Source organism: Hemiscyllium ocellatum, chromosome 29 (genome assembly GCF_020745735.1).
Source record: "Hemiscyllium ocellatum isolate sHemOce1 chromosome 29, sHemOce1.pat.X.cur, whole genome shotgun sequence".
In the NCBI taxonomy this organism is placed as follows: domain Eukaryota; kingdom Metazoa; phylum Chordata; class Chondrichthyes; order Orectolobiformes; family Hemiscylliidae; genus Hemiscyllium; species Hemiscyllium ocellatum.
In genome coordinates, this window is record NC_083429.1 from 21,788,223 (window position 1) to 21,800,431 (window position 12,209).

A 12,209-nucleotide genomic window follows, 5' to 3' on the forward strand; every position below is an offset into this window, starting at 1 on the left:
TCATCATAGGACACGGAGACAATGAACTTTTCACCTACTGACTGGACTGTGCCAAGTGTATGCACACCACCAGCTCCTCTGTAGTCAATTCATCTTCTGTCTCATCTTCGTTCTTTAACTTCTCAAGCATTTTGTTCGTGAGCATATCAGGCTGAGTGAAGTAGGAAATGTCTTATGTCAAACTCTTTACAGTCTCAGGACACCCCATTGCACTTTACAGTCCGGAAACACACTTTGAAACATAGCCATGGTTATAGTATAGAAAACAGGAAGTATGGTGGCTTCGTGGTTAGCACTGTTGCCTCACAGTGCCAGGGACCCAGGCAAAACTCAAAACTCGCTAACCCGGGTTTGATTCCAACCTAGGGCAAGTGTCCGTGTGGAGTTTGCACATTCTCCTCATGTCTGCGTGGGTTTCCTCCCACAGTCCAAAGATGTGCAGGTTAGATGAATTGGCCATGCTAAATTGCCCATAATGTCCAGGAATGTGTAGGTTAGGTGCATTTGTTAGGTGTAAATGTAGGGGAATGGATCTGGGTGGGTTACTCTTTGGAGAGTCAGTGTGGACTTGTTGGTCCAAATGGCCTGTTTTCACATTGTAGGGATTCTAAGAAGCAAGTATGGCTAGTACACAGCAGGATCTCAGAACAGCCAGCGATAATGACCCAATGGTCTGTTTTCATGATGTTGGTCACGGAATAAATATTGACCAGGACCTTCAGGCTGACTTACTTTGCTCTGCTCTGCTCAGTGACATGGGATCCTTTACAGTCTCTTGAAAAGAGATAGGGGTCTTGGTTTATTTGAGTGACTGCACCTCTGATTGTGCCTCTGTACCTTTAGTATCAGTTTAGGATGTGCCTGGGGCTTAAAGTAGGTGATGGGGATTCAAGCATTTCTCAACCATTTAACTGGTCAGCCTCAATGATTCCACAGGTTTCATCATCATGGAGCAGGAATCCTATCCAATGACAGCCAGAGAGAACATAGCAGCCTGGATTGATTCTGTCTTGGTCTGACATGCACAAATTTGCTCTGAGTTGATGGGCTGAATGAGCTTCTTCTGTATCATTATTGCTCTATAATTCTGTGACTGGCCTTTGGATAATGAGTCATTGGGGAATGATCAGGAGCAAGCTTTTGTTTACTCTCAGTTCCTCCAAACTCATCTGCAATCTTCACTCTATGTGAAGTTAGGTGTCAAATTAGCGGATAGAATTCACGAGAATGGTCTAGGAATGAGGAACTTCCATTATGAAGATAGACTGGAGAAGTTGGGACTGTTTTCCTGAGAAGGAGATTTGACGTTGTAAATTAATTCTCTGACTAAGAAGGCGTTTAGTATGCTTGCCTTCATTGCTCAGACCTTTGAATATAGGAGCTAGGATGTCACGTTGAGGTTGTACAGGATGTTGGTGAGGCCTGCTCTGAATACTGTATCCAGTTCTGGTCGCCCAGTTACAGGAAGGATATTACTAAGCTGCAGGGGGTTCAGAAGAGATTCACCAGGATGAGAAATGGAGGGTTTGAATTATAAGGAGAGGCTGGATAGGTTAGGGCTGTTTTCGCTGGAGTGTAGGAGGCTGAGAGGTGACCTATGGAGTTATATAAAATAATGAGAGGTATAGATAAGGTGAATGGCAGGTGTATTTTACCAAGGGTGGGGGATTTTAAAACTAGGGGGCATAGTTTTAAGGCGAGAGGGGAGAGATTTAAAAAAGACATGAGGGGCAATCTTGCTTTTACACAGAGTGGTTTGTGTGTGGAATGAACCTCCAGATGAAGTGGTGGATGATGGTACAGTTACAATGTTTAAAAGACACTTGGATAAGTACATGAATAAGAAATGTTTGGAGGGATATGAGCCAAGCGCAGGCAGGTGGGACTAGTTTAGTTTAGGATTATGGTTGGTGTGGACTGAAGGGTCTATTTCTGTGCAGTATGAGTCAATTACTCCATAAATGTTCAAAATCATGAAAGGTTTGGGGTGACAGTGAGAAATTTTTCCTACTCATGCAAAGAACAATATGGGACTGCACAGACTTAAAGTAATTGGTAAAAGAAGCAAACGTGATATGGGAAAGAGTTTTTCATGCAGAGAGTGGTTAAGGTCTGCATGCAGTACCCAATGGTGTGGTGGGGGCAGGTTCAATCAGAACATTCAAAAGGGAATTAGATTAAAATGGAAGAATACACAGAGTCATGGGGAGAAGGCACGGGAATGACATGAGGTGAGATGCTCATGAGGAGAGCCAGGATATATACAATGTGCTGAATGGCCACCTGCAGTAATTCTGTAATCTCATTCAAATGGCAACTAGGGGCCTACGTGTAACCACAGTGCTCCTGACGGACCCTACTCAGCTAACACAATACCCAATTAGCCTCTAATTGGAATCAAGTTCTTCCTACTCTGGGCCAGGAGATACATTAACCTGGTATGCCATAGTGGGCCAGGAACATTCTGTAGCATGCACATTATTGTATTACAGAACCTTTGTGCTGCATAGTGTGCGTGTTCCTGTGATAAATATTGTAAACAAGCAGCTGAATTATTGACGTTAGCTATTTGGAATTTCTCTGCAGTGGATGAATAGAACGAGAAACACAATCTACCACACATTCCAAGTCACAATGTGAATTATTCAAAAGGACAGGCTCTCACATGAAGCATATCAAATCTCCAGATCACTTTCTATTAATACATGGATGCAGGGCCGTGTTTGATGTTGCTGGTGTTTATGGAAGCTTGACTTAGCTGTTGTAATTAAGCAACACACGGTTGAAAGCATTAAAAATCTAGTTTCTCATGCAAACAGATTAGGGACATCCAAGTTTGTTTGTCATTATTCTTTCCTGGGATGTGGACATCGCTGCCAAGTTCAACATTTGTTCCCCTCTTTAATTACCATTGAACTGAATGGCTTCTTCAGCCATTTCAGAGGGCAGTTCAGAATCAACCACACTGCTGTGGGTCTGGAGTCACATGTGGACCAGACCAGGTGAGGATTGTAGATTTCCTTCTCTAAAGGACGTTAGCAAACCTGATAGATTTTTACAATAGTTGAGAATGGTCATCATTAGACTAGTTTTTAATTCCAGATTTTATTATTGAGTTCAAATTTCACTATCTGTGACTGTGGAGTTTGAACCCATGAATCGAAAGCATTAGCTAACACCTCCCCAGTGTGTGTCAGGATATGTTGGGGAACAATTTCTCACCCACTGGTGTTTACCTCAAGGAGCTTTGAGCTCCTTGAGATTGATAGCTACGATGACTCAGCAAATGTATTGTCCTGCCATCACGTGACCAACTGAGTTAGGGACGTATTGTGGTGCAGTGGGTGATTCCCTGCTTCTGCGCTAGATACTGTGGGTTTAAGTCCCACTCCAGGTCTTGAGGACTATGGAAGGGGCATCAAACTGCAGCCAGATAAATTGCCTATCAACCTGCAAATCCTTCCTAGACACGCCGATAGCAGGCGGTAAGATGGGGAGAGATTCCTGGCCAACTACTGAAAGAAAGAAAATTGGAGCATCTCCCATCACTATCCATAGCTCCAAGCTGTAATGTATTTCCATCCCAAATGGATTTAATAACAATCAATGACTGAGATTATCTTTTTTAATAATCCATCTTTATTAATTGAATTTAAATCCACTAGCTGCCATTGATGGTATATCCCTAAACCATTACCTTTGTTACTCGCCCATGGACATCTCCAAAAATGTCCAGATCTGTGGAGAAATGGTACCCAGGTTCATTTAATAACTGGCTGAAACCAGCTGGCCCCAGGACAGGATACAAAGGAACCTCAATCACTTGGCATTCGAGTATCCAAATATCAGATTAACCGAGGAGATTGCAAGGTCCCGATGCTTGGCTAAGCTATGTTACCCGGCATTTGTTTATCTGGAATTCGATTAACTAAAGGAAATACTCCCTGTCCGTGCCCTTCAGATAATCGAGATTCCTCTGTATAGAGGGTCATTGCCCTGTAACATAAGTTAACAAAATCATTATAATGGATGCAAATCACTGCAGATAATTCCTGTAGGAAGGAGATTGAAACACAGGGTGGTTAAATTAAACTAATGCCAGAACTCATTTACACCACTGTAAACATTTCCAGGCTACTTCGTAGAAAACAAAAACTATCATGTCACCAGGAAAGGTCCAAAAATGATTGACAAGAATTCATTCATGTCAGAACTAAGAGATACAGTGGTCAGGAATAGACTGAAAAGGTTTCCAGGTTGGTAGCATTGGGCTCTTGGAAATTGCAATTTCTGTTTTGAACTTTTGTTTTACCTTTTATTTTCAGTGAAGTCAATTAAAATGAAATTCAGGTACAGTGTAAAACAGCACTCCATTCCAACTTTGGTTATTTATTCCAAGCATTATAATGCCTTTTATCTTTCCTGCTGTCCAACCTATCACATCTCTTCTCTTTTGCTCTTCCTTCACTCACTCCCTTTTAACTTTGCTCAAATCCGACTAGATTTCCATTGTCCCTCAGGCTCTAAAGGAAGTACTTTGACCTGAAACATTGACTTACCAAATTCATTGATTATTTCCAGCATTTTCTGTACCTATTGCTTGTGCTTAAACCTTGAGAAATTAGTGCAACTAATGTTGTCATCTCGAGATGCAAAATAAAGGCAGTAGGTGCAGTTATGCCTTGCCCTAACTAAATGGTGGAACGAGTTTTAGGGACTAAATGGCCTGCCTGTGTTTGTATTACCATTATGAAATGGTTACCTACCTCTTAGCCTATCTACCTGGCTATGTAGATGGACCACAGAAAAGATGATTACTCTCCATTGAGGAAAGTTATAGAGTCATTGAGACGTATACATGGAAACAGGTGTTCAGCTTTACCTGTCCATGCCAACCATAATTCCAAACTAAACTAGTCCCACCTGCCTGCGCTTGGCCCACATCCCTCTAAACATTTCTTATTCATGAACTTGTCCAAATGTCTTTTAAACATTGTAATTGTACCCATCTCCACCACTTCCTCTGGAAATTCATTCCACACACAAACCTGTAAAAAAAAACCCTCATATCTTTTTAAATCTTTCTCCTCTCACCTTAAAAATACACCCCTAAGTCTTGAAATTCCCCACCTTAGGAAAAGCCATCGGCCACTCACCTTATCTATACTTCTCATTATTTTATAAACTTCTATAAGGTCACCCCCTCAACCTCGTACATACCAGTGAAATAAAGTCCCAATCCCTCCCTATCAGACAAATTCTCCATTCCCAGCAACATACTGGTAAATGTCTTCTCAACCCCTTCTGCTTAATAATATCCTTCCTATAATAAGGTGAAGTAAGACTTGATTGAGGTATTCACTATTATCGAGAGCAGTCAGGAGAGAGCAGTTAAGGAGAAGCAGTTCCCATTAGCAGAAACATTGAGAACCAAGGAACACTGATTTAAGGTGCTTGGTAAAAGAACCAATGGCAATAGGAGAATTAATTATTGAAATGCTTAGGAGCTGGAATGCATTGTGTGAGAGCAGGGTGGAGGCAGATTCAATTCAGCTTTCAAAAGGGAAATGGATAATTATCTGTAGAGAAAGAAGATGCAGGGCTATGGGAGAGGAACAGTGCTGTGGGACTAGTGTGATGATGCTGATCCTTTAACAAGGTTAGGTTGTCCTTGGGGTTTTTTTTCAGAGTGGTCATAAACACATAGATTCCAAAATATCTGGGTTTATCAACTTGAAGAAGCTCTGGAGTTTGTTTTAAAAAAAATCACTTGTACAATGAAAGGGGAGTGGCCAGTTCTCCCAGCTCAGCTTCTCTCTGGTTTGGTTTGGTTTGGTTTGATTTAGTTTAGTTTTATCAAGTGGCCTGTCTATTCAGAGGCTGCTGGTCAAAGAAACAGCTGATTGGGAGAAGGTGTTCCATGCTGAATCTCTCTGCCATCTCTCTCTGACATCTCCCCTGTAAGACCCTGTGTTTGGTTTTAACTTTTTTTGCTAAGGGGTGATTCTGGGGATTGTTGCGGGGATTTGGAACAGCATCATTAAGTTGGGATAGTCCGTTAGGTTTTCGGATGGGTTGAGCTATTCTGTATTCTGTTCTCTTTTGTTTGTGTTTCATTTGGTACTTTGTAAATAAGTTCTGTTTTGTTTAAAACCGAGGGGTTTCGACCAGCTGTGTACTCCTGGAATATCACTATACACCTGCTCAAAACAGTTAGAAAAATGAGGGTCTGGCCTACCTTCTTGAAATGTTTTGAGGGGAACCGGCCTGGTCTAAATCCTGAGATTGCTCCTGGCAACAGGCTTTATAGGCTGAATGGACTCTTTTGTGCTCTCACAATTCCAGGACTCTTCTGAGTACCCAAACATGGACTGATTTCTTAACTCCACGTGGCTGCCTGTGCTAGCTCAGTCCAAAAACCTGCTGCTGGTTAAACTGTATCTGCATAAACATCTCATGTCATTGACAATCACAGCCTCAAGGTCGGAAAACTGGAAGATAGTGCAACTTAAACAGACGTTCTTAATCAATCCAAGTATTTCAGCACAGCGGAATAAAATATCCATCTTAAGCTGCATAATATATCAGCTTTGTATTTTGATCCTTTGTAATTGGAGATTTTTGTTCAGTGACATTAATCGAGCCAACATTTCTGCTTGAAGCCTGAAGTGCTGACGTTAAAAACATTCCCTCACATAAACCAACTTGACTCCTGACCAATGGAATGTAAAACAATGTAAGAATTTTCGCATCTGCTAGAGAATGGTTTATAAATTACTTGATGGTGAAATTGCTTTTCTTAGTCATTTAGAATAACCTTGTCGATATAATATGTACCACATTTGGAGCACTTCTGTGAGGATCAGGACTGTTAGCCAAGACCGGATACATCAGCCACAATTACAGATGAAAGATGTGATCAATGTGCCAACCCATCTGGTCCTGTCTGGCAGCACTACATGGAATTCTGATCCATGAAACATTCAAAGGGCTGGGGAGAGGCTTTGCCAAGACAATAAACTGTAGAAACACTAGTCATGTTCAGCTCAAGACCCTAATCACTGCAATCCTGTGAACGATCATTGGGAATGTTTTCACCCAGAGAGTGGGGAGCCCATACAATACTCTGCCACACAAAGTGGTTGAGGCCAAGACATGTTCGTTTCACTGTTTCCACCCGGCGTCTGCTTTCTCCTGACAGCAAGTCTCGACCATCTTCCCCAGGTGCTCCTCCTCCATTTTGGATGGGCTCGGGCCAGTGATTCCCAGGTGTCTGTGGGAATGCCACACATTGCCAGTGAGGCCTTGTTGGTATCCCGGAAGCACTTCTTCTGTCCACCTGGTGTTCCCCTGCCATTTCAGAGATGGGAGTAGAGCTTCTGCTGGGGAAGTCTCATGCTAGTCATGTGGACGGCATGCCCATCCCATCACAGCCAAACAAGGGCCTCGATGCTGGGGATGTTAGCCTGGCTGAGGACACTGGTGTTGGTGTATCTGTCTTCCCAGAGGATTTGCAGGATCATGCGTAGGCTGCATTGGTGGTACTGCTCCAGTACTTTGAGATGTCTGCTGCAGACAGTCCATGTCTCAGACCCGTATAGGAGGGCGGGAACCACCACAGCTCTGTAAACCAAGACCTTGGTGTCAGTTCACCCTTTTCCTCAGGTGGCTGAAGGATTTGCCTGCATCCTAAAGCACTTCATTGGGAATGATGAGAAACTGGCATTGAAGCAGAGAGAGACAGACAGAGGATGCCAGAGGTGAGATCATAAGTGAGTTTTAAGGAATGACCTTGGGAAGAAGGCAGAAAGGAGACATCTTTTGTAGATGAGAGCTCCATAGGATGGGGCTTAGATATGACCAGTGGTGGGATAAATAGAAAAGAAGGTGCTTTTTGATATTCTTTCACAGGATTGGTGTTGCTGGCAGCACCAGCATTTATTACCCACGCCTAACTGTCTTATTGAATGATCATGTGCTCTAGGGACACCCGTGGTGCTGTTAGCAAGGGAGTTCCAGCAACAGTGAAGGAATGACAATACTGTTCCAAGTCGAGATAGCATGTGGTTTGGAGGGAACTTGGAGATGGCTGCGCTCCTATGCGTTTGTCCTTCTCGACAGTAGAGGTTGAGAGTTTGGGAGGTGCTACTAAAGGAACTTTGGTGAGTTGCTGCAGTGTATCTTATTGATGGTACACACTGCTGTCAAGACTAAAGTGGTGCTGGAAAAGCACAGCAGGCCAGGCAGCATCCGAGGACAGGCAAAAGCCCTTCATCAGACTGCTGTCACTGAGTGTCAGTGATGGATGGACTGGATATCGAAGATGTTGAGAGGGCTTGATCAGAAATGATGAAGAGACTGTAAATGGACTTTTGTTTAGGGCAATGGTGTTGAGATAACAAGGACAGGAAAGGAACTATTGGTGATAGGCACTCTGCAGATGATGAGAGAGGTAACCTTTGATCAAAGTGAGGGTGGGAAAACCATTGTGACCCTGGGAGGCAAAGAGTCTGATCAATCATGTGATTGGCTGCTGAGAGACCAAAGAAGAGTAATATACCACAAAATTGGTAATTTTGGTGAGGCCTTTACATGGTGTAATGAAAGGGTTGGAAACCAGGTTGGAGGGATTCAGATATGGAGCTATCAGAAAGGGACTTCTAGCTGGGAGATAGCAACATGTTCAGGGATTTTCAATCAGAAACAAATTAAACAAATTAATTGCAGTCAGAGTCGCAGCAAGGCGAAAGTGAGGACTGCAGATGCTGGAACCAGAGTTTAGATCGGAGTCGTGCTAGAAAAGCACAGCAGGTCAGGCAGCATCTGAGGAGCAGGAAAATCGACACTTCAAGCAAAAGCCCTTCATCAGGAACCTTCCTGACGAAGGGCTTTTGCCCGAAACGTCGATTTTCCTGCTGCTCGGATGTTGCCTGACCTGTTGTGCTTTTCCAGCACCACTCTGATCTAAACTCAGAGTTGCAGCACACCAGTTTAGCTCTCATATTATATTAATGACATTAATATTTCAAATCATGGATTGAATATTGAATAATGACTATAATTCCCAGTCAAATTGAGTCGTGATGCTAGAACTCATTTCAAACACTCACTGTTTGTGGTAATTATTCAAGTATCACAATCATAACTCCAATGGTATCAATCATGGCTCAGTTAATGAATCGTAGAGGTACTGAAAGGTGCTTTTCCTCTGTATTCCTTAGGGACTTACTTCATTGTGCCTATCCTTCCCCTATTAGCACGGAAACAGACCTTTCAGTCCAACTAATCCATGCTGACCAAGTTGCTCAAAGTAAACTAGTCCCACTTGCCTGCATTTGGTCCATATTCCTATAAACCTTTCCTACTCATGTATCTATCCAAATGCCTTTTAATATTGTAACCGTACTTGTATCTACCACTTCCTCTGACAATTCATCCCACGTACAAACTACCCTCAATGTGAAAAAGATGCATCTCAGATCCCTTTTATATCTTTCTTCTCTCACCTTCAAAAATATGGCTCCTAGTTTTGAACACTCCCACCCTAGGAAAAAGACCTTTGCTATTCATTTATCTATGCCCATCATGATTTTATAAACCTCTGTAAGAACAAAACAAGAACAAAGAAAATTTACAGCCCGAGAACAGGCCCTTCGGCCCTTCAAGCCTGAACCGATCCAAATCCACTGTATAAACCTATCACCCAATTCCTAAACATCTGTATCCTCCTGATGAAAGGCTTATGCCTGAAATGTCGATTCTCCTCCTTCACCTCAGATGCTGACTGACTTGCTGTGCTTTTCCAGCACCTGTCTACGGAACCGACTAATCCCGCACGGACTCCGGACTACTAGTTTCAGAGAACACCTCTAGGACACCTGGACCAACCAACCCAACCACCCCGTGACTTAACACTTCAACTCCCCCCCCACTCCACCAAGGACATGCAGGTCCTTGGACTCCTCCATCGCCAGACCATAGCAACATGATGGCTGAAGGAAGAACGCCTCATCTTCCACCTAGGAACCCTCCAACCACAAGGGATAAACTCAGATTTCTCCAGTTTCCTCATTTCCTCTCCTTGTCTCAGTCCCAACCCTCGAACTCAGCACCACCTTCCCAACCTGCAGTCTTCTTCCTGACCTCTCCGCCCCCACCCCCACTCCAGCCTATCACCCTCATCTTAACCTCCTTCGACCTATCGCATTTCCAATGCCCCTTCCCCAAGTTCCTCCTCCCTACCTTTTATCTTAGCATGCTGGGCACACTCTCCTCATTCCTGAAGAAGGGCTCATGCCCGAAACGTCGATTCTCCTGTTCCTTGGATGCTGCCTGACTTGCTGTGCTTTTCCAGCACCACATTCTCGACTCTGATCTCCAGCATCTGCAGTCCTCGCTTTCCCCCAGTTTAAAATCATTCCCAGGTAACCAAGAGAAAGGTGTTCCTTGCCCACAGATTGAGTTGTCAAATAAATTCTGACATTTATGGTCATTGGCAAATTGTACATCACTTCCAATTAGTCTCTAACAATAGCCTAACAAACCGAATGGAAATGCTGTCAAATATTGCACTCCAGTCACCTCAGACCCCCTATCACAGCTTCAGTGCGATCTCCTTACTCAAAGCCAGCTCTTCCTCCCAGTGGACTACACTTGCCAACTCAACTGATTCCTCACTGCAGTCCCCAACTGATCCAGCCCACACGTGTCTCCATAATGCACCATGTTCTTCTCTCTAAATGCTCCAGGACAGAGTGGGGTGGAGTAAAAAATACTGTTACAATCATCCAAAAAATAATTTACTAAAATCTGATACCCATACCCCTCTGGAACCTCTTCCCCTCCCTTCTTCCTCTGACTCCATCCCCTCTCCCAAACACACCTCCTATTACGTATTTACTATCCCTTCTGACTTTCCGGTGTCCGATGGTAGAAGTTCCATAATCAGCAAAGATCTGAGTTTCATCCCTTTACGTGACCCTACCTCTGTGCCTATTTCTTTGTACAAGGGTCATCTCCCCATTCCACAGACCCCTTCATCCATCTCCAACACTCTCCCTGTTCTTGGACCCCCTCTCTGTTCATTGATAACTACCAACATAATGATGGTTATCTTAAATTCTCTGCCCCCCTCCCCACTCACCTATTCAAACCTATCTTCCTCTGTTAAAAATCACACAACACCAGGTTATAGTCCAACAGGTTTAATTGGATACACACTATCTTTCGGAGCGACGCTCCTTCATCAGGTGATTGTGTGATCTTCCTCTGAACTGACTGCACTGTGTGCTCTCAGCTCCAGCCTGCTGACAAGGGTCATGTTGTTATCATTTAGATTGCAGAGGCTGAGCGCCAGTTCTTTGATTTCTCCTCCTATCTCCTCCTGGACCATAACCCAACCATGAAATATTAGACCATCGTGTCCACCACGGTCACTAACCTTGATGTTAGTGATGATGTCCTCGTCACTGCTTCCCAGCTGATAGTCTCTCTTCTACCTCATTCCCATAATACACACAGGACTGACGGGGCAAACCCATAGTTGCTGCCTTCTCCTGCCCCAACAGAACTCATCTCTTCCTACCTTCACTCGGTCTTTTCTCCCCTGGTCCAGTCCCTTCCCTCTTACATCTATTATTCCTCTCATGCTTAATGACAGTTTCAGAATTTCCAGTTTGCAGGCTCCAACCGCCTCCTCTTTACCATGGACATGCAAACTCTTTCCACCCCCCCAACAGAATGGTCTCAGGGCTCTCTGCTTCTTCCTGGAACCGTCCTCATCCACCACCACCCTCCTCCACCTGGCTGGGCTTGTCCTCACCTTTTCCTTTGACTCCTCCCACTTTCTTCAGGTCAGAGGGGTGGCCATGGGCATGGTCATGTCTGCCTCTTTGTGGGGTATATGGAATATTCCTTGTTCCAAACCTACTCGGGCCCCCACACACAACTCTTTTTCCGATATATCAATGACATCATTGGTGCTGCTTCCCTCTCTCATCTGGAAGTGGAAAGGTTTAAAGATTTTGCTTCCAACTCTACATGTCTCTCACCTTCACCAGCTCCACCTCTGACTCCTCCCTTCTCTTCGTCAACATCTGTTTCATTTCTGGGAGTAGGTTGACAACAAGTATCTATTATAAACCCACTGACTCCCACAGTTACCTTGACTATACATCCTGACATCCTACTTCCTGTAAAGATTCTATCCC